Source organism: Armigeres subalbatus, chromosome 2, assembly GCF_024139115.2.
Source record: "Armigeres subalbatus isolate Guangzhou_Male chromosome 2, GZ_Asu_2, whole genome shotgun sequence".
Lineage (NCBI taxonomy): Eukaryota > Metazoa > Arthropoda > Insecta > Diptera > Culicidae > Armigeres > Armigeres subalbatus.
This window is the reverse complement of record NC_085140.1, coordinates 267,205,467-267,219,642: the sequence shown is the minus strand read 5'-3', so window position 1 is coordinate 267,219,642 and position 14,176 is coordinate 267,205,467. Positions and strand designations below refer to the sequence as shown.

The 14,176-nt window shown below is 39.6% G+C and overlaps 1 long non-coding RNA gene across 1 annotated transcript; it reads right to left on the bottom strand.

Annotated features, from left to right (window-relative positions):
- Positions 1–8,391: 8,391 nt before the first annotated feature.
- Positions 8,392–9,027, bottom strand: LOC134216301 (uncharacterized). Its single transcript, XR_009980608.1, has 2 exons — positions 8,767–9,027; positions 8,392–8,614 (listed from the first exon to the last, which is right to left on the bottom strand). It is a non-coding gene; the product is annotated as an uncharacterized LOC134216301 (long non-coding RNA).
- Between the last annotated feature and the right edge of the window lie 5,149 nt (positions 9,028–14,176).

Below are 14,176 nucleotides of genomic sequence, written 5' to 3'. Positions count from 1 at the left end.
AAGTCTACATTCCAAAAAGTTTGTCGTAGAAATTCCGTAGAATTTCCCGATTGATAACCTTCAAAGTTTCCAGGTAATACTCCAAAGAACTCTCCGTGATAATTCCGATATTTTTCTTGAAAATTCCATTCCGTTGAAATCTCAAGTTTTTTTTTCTAAATTCCAAAAGTTATTCCGTTAAAACGTCGAGTAATTTTCCGTGAAAATTTTGAATTATTTCCCGTTGAAATCATGCTAAAGGTTTCCTACGATATTTTGACATTTCTCTTGCAAAGTAGAAGCGATTTCCTGAAGAAATTAAAAAAAATCCTATGGACATTCCAAAGAGTTTTCCAGATAATTTTCGGTGGAAATTATGGAGGATTTCAGTTGAATTTGTGGTGAATTTATCGTAAAAAAATAGAATACATTTTCATGAAAATTACTAATGCTTTCTTACAAGAACTGCAATAATTTTTTTGTGAAAACTTAGAGTTTTTGGTGGGAAATTTAAATAATTTCTCGTGAAAGTTTTCAAAAATTTCTTTTTCCATCGATAGTTCCAAAGAATTTTCATTAGAACTGCCGAAGAAATTGCCGTTAAATTTCGAATAATTTCGCTTATATGTATGTCCAAAGAATTCCTCGCAAAAATTCCAAGAGTTTCAGAAATTAAGAAAATTTCCCGGGGACTTCCCAGAAAATATTCAGTGGAAATTCTGAAGAATTTCTCACGGAAATTTCGGAGAATTCCCCTTGAAAGTTCAAATGAATGTCTTTTGGAAATTCCAAAGACTTCTTCTTGGATATTCCAAAATGCTTCCTTTGTAAATTCTAAAGAATTTTTCATCGAAGTGCGATATAATTCCCCGTGGAAATTCTAAAGAATCACTTGTAGTTTCTAAAGAAGTTCCTGCCGAAAATCAAAAGATATTTTAGTAGAATCTACAATGTAATCAATGTAATCCAAGCGGAAATTTTGATTTTTTTTTCGATATTAAAAAAAATTAAACAAGTGAACTTCGCACTGCCGTATGAAATGTTTTCCGAAAAAAAATAAAATAAAAAAAAGTCTACGTAGACTTTTCGTATACCCCCCTTCGTAGACTGATGTAGACTTTTTCGAACCCCCTCTCCCTCAAGAGTCTACGTGGTTTATGGACAACCCCTAAAGGAATTTCTGAAGGAACATTTAAAGGAATTTCCGGAGGAATTCTCAAAGGAATTTATGAAGAAATTTCTAATAGAATTTCAGAGGAAATGCCTACTGGTATTTCTGAAGTCATTCCTAAAATTTTGCAGGATTTTTTTTTTGTAATTCTCCAAAAAATCCTATGGAGATTCGTCCAGGAATTCCCTCGTATATTACCTCAAGAAGTTCTACAAAAACTCCTCCGGAAACGAATTCCAGAAAGTCTTTCGAAAATTCTCTCAACTATATTTGGAAATTTTCTCAGGAATTAGTTCGGAAAAAGTTCCTTCAGAAATTTGTTTAAGAAAACTTTGGGAAAATCGTTAAGTTGTTTTCCCGAAAATTCCTCAAGAAACTCTTCTAAGAACTCTTTTGGAATTCCTTGAAAAGTTCTTGGGTGAAATTTCCTTAAGAATTCCTGAACAAGTTCCTGAAGGAATATCCGTAGAAGTCCCTGCAGGTTTTTTTTTTTCAAAGTGACTCCTGAAGAAACTTCTGGCAGTCTTAGATATCTCCGAAAATTCCTTTGGACATTCTGTCAAGACTTCGTTCAGAAATTCGGATATACCTTCTGAAAATCCTTCTTTTTGAAATATCTACAGAGAATGTTTTAGGAGTTCCTCAGGTAATTGTTTTAAAATTCAAAATCTCTAAAAATTCCTTCAGAAATTTATTAACGGATTACTTCGGAAATTTCTGTCAGCTTCGGAATTTTGCTTTGGAATTTCTTTGAAAATCAATTTGATATTCCTTCGGAAATTTTTATTTAGTAACTAGCAGACCCGACGAACTTCGTTTCGCCTAAAATTGATTTATTTTCTGATTAGATCTCGAGTTATGAAGAAATTAGTGTTTCATTTGTATGGGACCCCCCCTTTCCAAAGCGGGGAGGGGTCTCGAACCATCTTAAGAAACTTCCCCGGCCCCAAAAATCTCTACATACAAATTTTCACGTCGATCGGTTCAGTAGTTTCCGAGTCTATAAGGCACAGACAGACAGAAATTCATTTTTATGTATATAGATTCCTCTAGGAGTTCCTTAGCAAGTTCCTTGACAATAATTGTTCTTGAAATTCCCATAGGAATTCTTCCAAAACTACTTTAAGCAATTTAATATAGAATTTCTCAGGGTAATCCTTTGAAAATTCCTCCAGAAAATTCTTTGGTAACTTCATGACGCTACCTACAGACACTGACAAAACTAGCTCTGTACACATCGTTGATTCGTCCAGTCGTCCTGTACGGCCATGAATCATGGACGTTAAAAGATGCAGATTATCAAATTCTCAAAGTGTTGAAAATTTGAAAGTACTGTGCTCAATACTTGGCAGCGTGGTGGAAAATGGTAAATGGAGCAGATGAATGGATGAACCACGAGTTAAACCAAGTATACAAAAATGCAGACATAGGCAGGTTGATAAACTAAGGCAGATTGCAGTGGGTTTGACATATAGTGCGTATGCAGGAAGAGAGACCAGCATAAGAACTTGCAGAGAACCTGGAACAGGACGTTGGCTCTGGGGTGTGTAATCGAGGAAGATGCGGAAGCAGCCGCTGATGCGTTTTGTCAATACTGTTAGGGATTCCTTCGAAATGTCTGTGGGGATTTGCTCAAAATTTTCTTAAAAGGTTCCTACTACACTTTCCAACACTACTTCAGGAATTTTCTCGGAAAGTCCTTAAGAAAATTCTCTTAGGAATTCCATCAGAAAATAGTTCATTCTTTAAAAAATTTCAGAATGAATTCCTGCAGGAATATTTTATGTTTTACTAAATGAATTTCCCAAAGAGAACCTGAATGGATTATTCTTTCTGAAATAGAGAATTCTGCAGACATTGTCATAGGATTTTACGAAGGAATTCCTAATGAAATTTACTGAGAAATGCCTGTAGAAATTTTAAAAAAATCATAGTTCCCTCCAGAAATTCTTTCAGAAACTTCACCAAGAGCTTTGTTGGCATATTTAGGCAAATTTCAGGAAAATTTTAAATTTGTTATATTGAGATCAAAACCACTGAAATGTATCTAAATCCTAAATTGGAAATAACTTTTGAAAAAAGTTATTACCAATTTGTTCTATGACACCGAAATCTAATTCTTAACACTTTGGAGTCACGAAAAATTTTATTGTTAAAATTTGATTAATCAAAATCAAAGAGTAACAAAATAGTGGTAATTCAAATAACATTTTGAAATTAGGCATTGATTACTATCACCGGCAATTGACTATTTTGAATGTGCTGTTTGATGATCAGCAAACGCAGAATATTGCAATTTCAATCCACTGAAGTCGGTTTTTGTGCGGCGATTCCTACCGTGTGATTCAAACCGCGTTAATCCAAAAATCCATGGTAAAATTGATTTTTTCAGCAATTGATTTTTTCATCCACGCCGGTTCACGCCGCCGCCGCCGCCGCCGATAAAAGTCAACGGCGCGCCGCCGTGACGCCGCCGCCGCCGGGGCAAAAGTGACCACCACGCCGCCGCCGCCGATGATATGACCGGCGCACAGGTCTAGTCGCTTGACGCCTTGGGATTAGGGGTTAGGGACGATGGTCCCGGTCTAACTCGCAGTGGCCATGGGGAGGGGTCGTCAAGCCCTTGGACAAAGTCCCTGCTGCCCCGATGTCTGTGTGTACGTGTGTGTGAATGTCTGTATGTATGTGAGAAAAAATGGTCCTAACTCTTTTTTAAGTACTTACTCTAAACCGATTTACTCGCAACAAGTTTCATTCGTCAGAGAACGTTGTTCCATTGTTCCCTATTAAAAATAGGCTGGATCGGACTATGGGTTCAAAAGTTATGGCCAAAATACATTTTCTTATAATGTACGAGAAAGGCAACATTACCGCTAAGGGGATTAATCAGGTGTTTTGGTAAACTTCTTATTTTTCTAATTTAATCTGTGTTACTCAATAATGCCACTTTAATTGAATTTGGTGACGAACACAATTTACATAACATTTTAAGGGGGAGGGTTATGTCTTAACGTTGCGCATATTTCAAGAAAAAACATCTATCATATAAAAAGTGTTACGCAGTGAGAAGGGAAGTTGTTCAAAATTTACAATTTTGACATTACTACATTGTGGGAGCGAATTATAGATTTAACCATAACGTGTCATAACGTGTTGGATGAGTAGTGTGTTGAATAGCTCCTTGGCACAATACCTTTTTATAATTATGAAAGAAATCTTAATGAAATATCAAATAAATGAAATTCCATTTCGTTGATGTCACAATATGACGCTAATTGAATCTGTTCTACCCTCTTTTGTTAGTTTAATAAGCTCTACTCAGTGAATTCTCAACACCAGAAGCTGATAGTGCTTTTTTGATCATTTTAGGAAATCTGTGTTGTGTCCATTTGTCTGTGACACGAATATACAGTATATATGACCATTAGTATTTTATTCAGCATCATACAGGCTTATTGCAAGCAGAAAAGTGGCTAAATTCCGTTGGTTTTGTAGAATATGACAAAAATCGATACTATGCCGAAAATTGGCCCCATACCCCATTGAAGGCTCAGAAAAAATATTTTTCTTTTCTATCTATGTTTTGCCTTTCTCGTACAACTAAGTTGTACCGAAAGGCTATCATTTCACTCCAAAATCGAACTTTTGATAGAAGTCCCGGAGACCCATAGTGTTATATACCATTCGACTCAGCTCGATGAGCTGAATAAATGTCTGTCTGTCCGTGTGTGCGTGTGTGTGTATGTGTGTGCGTGTGTGTGTGCACAAAATGCCATAAAAAACATTAGCCAAATTTTCACATAGAAACTCTTAATCGATTTTCTTGCAACAAGTTGCATCCGACAGAGACTAAAACGCTATTGATCACTATTGAATTTCATAATAATTGCAAATTGCAAAAAATAGATAATATTAAAATAATGATGAGACATAGTCACATAGAACAATAATGTGTTATGAAAAATGCCTTGCATCTATGAATATTTTATCCGTGGCTTCCCATTAAGAGTTTCATCGTACTATAAAGATGCTCGTGTTGCACGCATTCAGGCGTAAGTATGCTCTTCGTTCAGTTTCATAGTACTAAATTGTCCGAAAGTCAAAATTCGAACATAGGAAATTCGAGAAACTTTTGACAGCGCCATCTGTCGTCTACTAGTGTAAATTTTCTATCATAACATTAGACGGTGTAACTGTTTTGCCTTTCTTGTACATCATCGAGGTGTAAGCGTAAAGGCTACATTTATTACCTTTTTACGCGAGAAAGGCGCCATCACCGCTAGGTGGATTAATCTGGGTTTTTATAATGAATACCACTGTTTATTGCAGGATTCATAATTTTGGCCAAAAATACCTCCTTTTTTCCTACTGTGGACTGGTCTCCGGAAGGTTTGGGGGGGGGGGGGTATAATAAAAAAAATAATAAAATGAAAAAAATCAAAAAAAACTTTGTTAAAGAATGTTTTGAAAATCCTCGAAATTATCCGAATTCTATTTTGTTGCCCCCTCAAAATATTATGTTTTGGCAAAAAAAAACCCGAAGGGGGGAGACAAAATAGATTTTAAATATTTGTATCGGCCTAACGTGAATATAATATTGTGCAGCCCAGTTCCGCCGACTGAGCTATCGTTGGTTTGATCGCTTGTGTGCTGTCTTATCGAGCGAACGCGTTTCATTCGTTGCCCGACGAGAAAAGAGTCCAAGTCATGGTTATACGGATGATACAGACCGGACTCGATTATCCGGAGTGTTGAAAAAAATTTCACGGGGTGTTGAAAAAAAATTCACTCCGGATATTCGAACCCTCCGGATAATCGAGCCATTTTTTGTTGTTGCTGAAAATTTAACTTTTTCTTATTTGGTTATACATACATCTAATAAAATATCCCGTTGGTCCGTTCATGGATTATAACTACCGTTAGAGGTCAGCGTCGATCCGAAATCGTCGGTGGCAACTGTAGGGAAGGTTAGGGATTGGAATAAAAACTATATAAAAAAAATATATAACATTAGTAACTTTCGTAAAACAAAGAAAAAAAGGGTATGAATAAATTAAATTAAATAGATGCTAGTTAATGAATAGCAGATAACTAATATTATATAAAAAGAAAGCATTCATGAACGAATATGACGAATTGATCGCAGTGGACATGGCAAATATAAACGGGCATGCTAATTGAAATGGGTGGATTGCAGTAGACGTGAAATAGTTGAAAATGTTTGAATAAATGGGTATGAAAAAAGGAACTTGAATCGCAGCAGGCGTAGGATATTTTTGAAAAACGGGATTTGAATAGGAATGCTCATGGGTAAAAAAATTGAATGATCGCAGCAGGCGTGGTGAATCGAATCAGTTTGTTGGAAAATTTCAAGTGAAATAAACGTGTTTTACAGTAGTGCAAAAAAAAGTGTAATTTTATTTGAAAATCCCACAGAAGACAATGGCGAGTCACGACAGCAACGTTTGTCATAATTTTGGTCGGGGATGGCTAGGCAATTTTTTATTACGTTCGTAACGTAAAGTTTATTTTTTCAGGATATTTTAAGACATTACCAATAGGATTTATTCGCTAAAAAAAACTTACGCGGATACATTCGTGCAGAAAATCGTTGTAACTACCCAAGTAACCTTGCAAGTAACCATTAAGCAGTTAAAAATGACTTTAATTCGGTGCTATAGTCGTCTTTAGAACATGGTCAACAGTGCTATTAGACCCTAAATAACGCATTAGTGCTGCTCAAAAGCCGCTTTTGGCGAATTTTTTGGCTGATATACTGCTTGCCCATACCTATTTTTTCACGACTATGACAAAAATGTCAAAATGTTTAGACGAATGCGAACGAGTTGGAATGGAACGGAAAAAAATGAAACGAAAAATATTTATTTAGAATTTAATTCGTTCTTTCTTTTTTCTACCCATAGGAGAAGAAATATTTTTTTCCTAATTAGTTTTTATTTCTAGATTTGAACGCTTGCTGTGTTTGGTGGATGGATTTGGTTTCGGTTTTCCGATGAGTTGCCATCTGATCCACCTCAGCATTGAGTAGAAGCATGTCTGGGAAGGGTACATAAACATAAGGATTATATTTGCCTCCATATCAAGGGCGAGGCAGCATGAAAATGTTTTCATGATCAACCTGTAATTAACTTACATGGAAGTTTCTCGTTTTTATGAAGCCTATGAAAGGCATTATTTAAGTGACAAATAATAAATATCAATATGAACTAAATCTATAGCTCATCTATCACTCACCAGGAATATTCCTTGCAATATGTTGTAGTTCTCTTTCTATTTACAAATCGTTATCATAATTATTTCTAACTTGGGGGGTCCCGTAGTGTAGTTGGCTACACGTTCGCCTTACAAGCGAATGGTCATGGGTTCGATTCCCAGCCCCTCCACCAAACCCTCGTCAGTCGCCGTATCCGCAGCCCATACGGTGGTGTTCTGGGGTGCACGCCTTACCGTCACGGCTGCCTGATGACGACTGACAACTTGTTCTTCTCGGAGGCATTCCTCCAACGTTACCCGGATAAATGGCAACCGAACAATGCAACGATCATTGGATAGACGACATGGACAAACGGACACAATGGACTCACGATGAGATGGACAAGCAACGACATCAATAATGATAATGGAAAATCTAAAAAATAGATTCTGTGTGGATTCTGGCAGCAGAATGCCACAATAGATCTCGGCACAGTAGCGGTTAAGTAACACAGAGTGCCTACCAAATAAAGAAAGGAATAAAAAAAAAAAATTATTTCTAACAGCATACATCACAGGTTAAAAAATTGTCTGATTCAAATGCGAGTAAAAGAGACAGGTTATGAAGTGCTTTACATTTTTGTTATTGATTTCACTCAAACGTCATAGCTTGTAGCTCTAAATACACAGAAAGAAAAATCATTATTAAAATTAAAAAAACCATTGGTAAAATTAAAAAGTTGCATTGGTTCTTTTTCGTAGAGAGTTCCATATGTTCAAAATAAAAGTACGCCAACTTTTGTCATAATCATGGTTCAAAATTTGTCAAACGCTTTGAAATTAAAAGTTTGAACATTCAAAACTAAATTGTAGAACTGTCAAATGAAAATGTTCACACTGTGAAAAATAGAGCAAAATATTTTCATTCGGAATTGAAATTTTCGATTTCTAATTAAAGGAACCTCCCCTCTTCTCCCTTGTACCCTTCAATCATCTTTCAGTTTTAAATAAAATCAATCGAATCCCCATAATTGCTTTTACTTTTTATTTCATGCTTTCAGCATTTTTCTCAATTTAAACGCTGCTGTATACACTGCTTATAACGAGGCTTGTAAGCTGGATCATTATCCACAACACGAGGGCCTTTTTTTTTTCGACATAATAGTCCGGGATCCAGCCCCTAACCAGAGTGAGGGTGCACATCATTTGGGGTTATATGTGGACATTGCGCCATTGGACATTGGACATTACCTGTAGAAGAGAAATTTTACATAAATAACATTATGAACTTGATGCCAACCAACTCCGATACTTCTTACGCTATTGCAGCACCGGAGCGGGCCCTGTTTTTGATGATTGTTAGCTCCAGCATAAGCATTTTTTTTTTCAAAAATAAGACTTACCTTCGCATTCCGACATAAGTGCGTCGAATAAATTTCACGGATCTTTCACGATCACGATGTCACTTTACCGAAGAAATTCTGGAGGACAGCTGCACAACAAAATGTTCCGGCAGCAAAAACAAAAACCGTACGCGCTGCAACGACTGCGACTGTTGTTGACCGAGAGCGATGTTTTGGCAGCAATAGTGATAGATGCAAAAGTGCGATCACAGTGAGATGCACTTGATAACAGGACAAAATTTATTTTCATTTTAATTTGTTTAATAGTATAATTAGGTTCTGCAGCAAATTCATTCGTGACATCGTACTACATTATCTAATTGTATTATACTATGTAAATTTTATTTTCAAATGTCGTACATGTATTCATTTTAATGAATATGACTTTGAAAATCATAAAGAACACAATTGATTTCATTTTTTACTTTTTTTCCACACGATGTACCATAGTGCCCTTTCGAAACCATCTTCTTCTTCTTCTCTGTTTTGTTCAGAACTTTTTGTTGACAGATGAACAGTTTTTTGATAGTTTAACAGTTTTTGAAATTGAAAAGATGAACTTTTAAAATTACACTCAGGAAAGATAAAAAACACTTTTGAATGAAATGCATAACTTTCTTTTTATGTTATTTCACTTTTATTTTTACGGAAATTTGCAACTTTTTCGATTAAAAGTGCACAATTTTTAAAGGTACAATTTTATTTCTTTCTGTGTAGATAGTGATATTTCCCTTATTCGGTTTGTACCAACTTGGAAATCAAATATATAGCTTATAGGCAATGGAAAGCTATTATATGGTTTATATAAAGCTTATTCAAGTGCTTAATGGTTCTTCTTCTTCTTCTTCTGGGCATTACATCCCCACACTGGGACAGAGCCGCCTCGCAGCTTAGTGTTCGCTAAGCACTTCCACAGTTATTAACTGCGAGGTTTCTAAGCCAGGTTACCATTTTTGCATTCGTATATCATGAGGCTAGCACGATGATACTTTCATGCCCAGGGAAGTCGAGACAATTTCCAATCCGAAAATTGCCTTGACTGGCACCGGGAATCGAACCCAGCCACCCTCAGCATGGTCTTGCTTTGTAGCCGCGCGTCTTACCGCACGGCTAAGGAGGGCCTGCTTAATGGTTACCTGGGTAATTATATTACAGTATGTATGAAGATGGCTGGAGAGATATTCGATCCGCCATTGGTAGCACCGCAACCGCTGCACTTGGCACGGTGCCCCCGGATCAGAGAAACAACTGGTATGACGGCGAATGTGAGCAGTTAGTGGAAGAGAAGAATGCAGCATGGGCGAGATTGCTGCAACACCGCACGAGGGCGAACGAGACACGATATAAACAGGCGCGGAACAGACAAAACTCGATTTTCCGGAGAAAAAAAGCGCCAGCAGGAAGATCGAGACCGTGAAGAAACGGAGCAACTGTACCGCGCTAATAACACACGAAAGTTCTATGAGAAGTTAAACCGTTCACGTAAGGACCACGTGCCACAGCCTGATATGTGTAAGGACATAAACGGGAACCTTCTTACGAACGAGCGTGAGGTGATCCAAAGGTGGCGGCAGCACTACGAAGAACACCTGAATGGCGATGTGGCAGACGAAGATGGCGGTATGGTGATGGACCTGGGAGAACGCGCGCAGGACATAATTCTACCGGCTCCGGATCTCCAAGAAATCCAGGAGGAGATTGGCCGGCTGAAGAACAACAAAGCCCCTGGGGTTGACCAACTACCAGGAGAGCTATTTAAACACGGTGGTGAGGCACTGGCTAGAGCGCTGCACTGGGTCATTACCAAGATTTGGGAGGAGGAAGTTTTGCCGCAGGAGTGGATGGAAGGTGTCGTGTGTCCCATCTACAAAAGGGCGATAAGCTGGATTGTAGCAACTACCGCGCAATCACATTGCTGAACGCCGCCTACAAGGTACTCTCCCAAATTTTATGCCGTCGACTAGCACCAACTGCAAGGGAGTTCGTGGGGCAGTACCAGGCGGGTTTTATGGGCGAACGCTCCACCACGGACCAGGTGTTCGCCATTCGCCAAGTACTGCAGAAATGACCAGAACCAGAACCAGACCAGAACCATCGGCGAAGACCACTGCAACGAAAAGGGACTAGCGATTGGAAACTCGGTTCGTAGAACTGCAAATCTCTCAACTTCATCGGGAGCACACGCATACTCGCCGATGTACTCAAGGACCGTGGATTCGGCATCGTAGCGCTGCAGGAGGTTTGTTGGAAGGGATCAATGCACTATGGGGAAAGGGGTGGCCAATAATAAAAAAATACTATCTCCAATTTGTCTAATTTATATATCATATGAAAGTATATACCCTAGATAAGAGAATCGGAAAATATTGAAGTGTTATTCAGTCAAAAGATATGGGCTGCTGAAGTAAAAAAACCTGATAAAACAAATAATCATTCCTCACTTTGATTTGTATGTTATGAAGTCAATTTTTATCCAAATATCCAAATATAAAACTTTATATACCATTTCAATGCTTAAAACCTCAGCTTTTCGATAATTTGGTTTGTTTTGCACGCAAAGATTAACATCAAAAAGATGTAGAAGAAAACTTTAATTGTCATGATTCTTCGCTATAGAATGGTCCCGCAAACCTAATGTCCCCAAATGTCCGCTCATCAGTAAATGGGGAATTGAAATATAACCCTAGTATAACCTTTTAGTGAGTGATTTGCTTGCGCATATTTGCGCTTTTACGAGAAGGGTGCAATCCGAGTTTATTTGAAAAATGTGGTATTTATTCTCTATACCTCGTAATGATTAAAAAATGAACAACATTATCACTAGAAATATGATTGTTTGCTATTTTATGCATGCTGTATTGGAAACAAACAAAAAAAAAATGCCCAAAAAAATTAAAAAAAAAAGTTTTTTTCTCATGGGTGTCATTTTTTGAAGGGTTAACGATGGCCCTTAAAGGGTTGAAAAAGGTTCATAAATATTCCTTCACATAATATATGTTGCATAGAAACATTTTTCATTGAAAAAATATTTTTGGCCGCCCATTTGTATGAGAATTCCCCATAGTGCAATGGTGCGAACGTTTAGAGGTAATCATACCATCTACCAGAGCTGCGGCAACACACACGAGCTGGGAACAGCTTTCATAGTGATGGGCGATATGCAATGGCGCGTGATCGAGTGGTGGCCGATCAATGAAAGAATGTGCAGGTTGAGGGTCAAAGGCCGGATCTTCAACTGCAACATAATCAACGTCCATAGCCCACACTCCGGAAGCACTGATGATGTGAACGTGCGGTACGATAGCTGCCCATGCCACGACGTCAAAATCATCAAAGGAGATTTGAACGATCAGGTTGGCCAAGAGGAGGAGTTTAGACCGACTATTGGGAAGTTCAGCGCACACCGGCTGACGAACGAAAACGGCCTACGACTAATTGATTTCGCCGCCTCCAAGAATATGGCCATTCGCAGCACCTACTTCCAACACAGCCTTGCGTATCGGTACACCACTGCAGACAGAATCACAAATCGACCACGTTCTGATTGATGGACGGCACTTCTCCGACATTATCGACGTCAGGACATATCGTGGCGCTAACATCGACTCTGACCACTATCTGGTGATGGTTAAACTGCGCCCAAAACTGTTCGTCATCAACAATGTTCGGTAACGACGACCGCCGCGGTACGACCTAGAGCGACTGAAGCAACCTGATGTCGCCACTGCATACGCGCAGCATCTCGAGGCAGTGTTGCCGGAAGAGGGTGAGCTCGATGGGGCTCCTCTTGAGGACTGCTGGAATATAGTTAAAGTAGCCATTAACGACGCAGCGGAGAACAACGTCGGGTATATGGGACGAAGTCGACGGAACGATTGGTTCGACGAAGAGTGCAGACAGATTCTGGAGGAGAAGGACGCAGCGCGGGCGGTCGCGCTGCAGCAAGGTACCCGGCAGAACGTGGAACGTTATAGACGGAAGCGGAGAAGAGAAGAAACGCCGCCTGGAAAAAGCGGAGTGCGAGGAGATGGAACAGCTGTGCCGTTCTCAAGAAACACGCAAGTTCTATCATCTTGACGGACGAACGTGTGGTGATCGAAAGGTGGAAGCAACACTACGAGGAACATTTGAATGGCGCTGAGAGTACAGGGAGTGAAAGTCAAGGTATCGGAGGAGATTACTACGTCAGTTCAGCGGACGATGGAAGCCAACCAGCCCCCACCTTGAGGGAAGTTAAGAATGCCATCCAACAGCTAAAGACCAATAAAGCAGCTGGTAAGGATGGTACCGGAGCTGAGCTCATCAAGATGGGCCCGGAAAAGCTAGCCACTTGCCTGCACAAATTGATAGTTAGAATCTGGGAAACTGAACAGCTACCGGAGGAGTGGAAGGAAGGGGTTATATGCCCCATCTACAAGAAAAGCGACAAGCTGGAGTGTGAGAACTTTCGAGCGATCACCATCCTTACTGCCGCCTACAAAGTGATATCCCACATCATCTTCCGTCGTCTGTCACCATTAGTGAATGAGTTCGTGGGAATTCATCAAGCCGACTTCGTTGACGGCCGCTCAACAACGGACCAGATCTTTATTGTAGGGCAAATCCTTCAAAAATGCCGTGAATACCAGGTCTCAACGCACCATCTGTTCGTTGATTTCAAGGCGGCATACGACAGTATATGTTATGGAAAATTATGGACGAGAACAGCTTCTCTGGAAAGCTTACCAGACTGATCAAAGCAACGGTGGATGGTGTGCAAAACTGTGTGAATATTTTGGGCGAACACTCCAGTTCGTTCGAATCGCGCCGGGGACTAAGACAAGGTGATGGACTTTCGTGCCTGTTGTTCAACATTGCGCTAGAAGGTCGATGTACATGCGGAGAGCTAGGTGTAACAGCCAGGGTACGATTTTCAACAGATCCAGTCAATTTATTTATTTCGCGGATGACATGGAGATTGTCGACCGAACATTTGCAAAGGTGGCCGAACTGTACACTCGCCTGAAACGTGAAGCAACAAAAGTTGGACTGGTGGTGAACGCGTCAAAGACAAAGTACATGCTTGTGGGTGGAACCGAGCGCGACAAGGCCCGCCTGGGAAGCAGTGTTACGATAGACTGGGATACCTTCGAGGTGGTCGAGGAATTCGTCTACCTTGGATCCTTGCTAACGGCTGATAACAATGTTAGTCGTGAAATACGAAGGCGCATCATCTGTGGAAGTCTGGCCTACTACGGGCTCCAGAAGAAACTGCGGTCAAAAAAGATTCGCCACCGCACCAAATGTGTCATGTACAAAACGCTTATAAGACCGGTTGTCCTCTACGGACATGAAACATGGACAATGCTCGAAGAGGACTTGCAAGCACTCGGAGTATTCGAGAGACGGGTGCTTAGGGCCATCTTTGGCG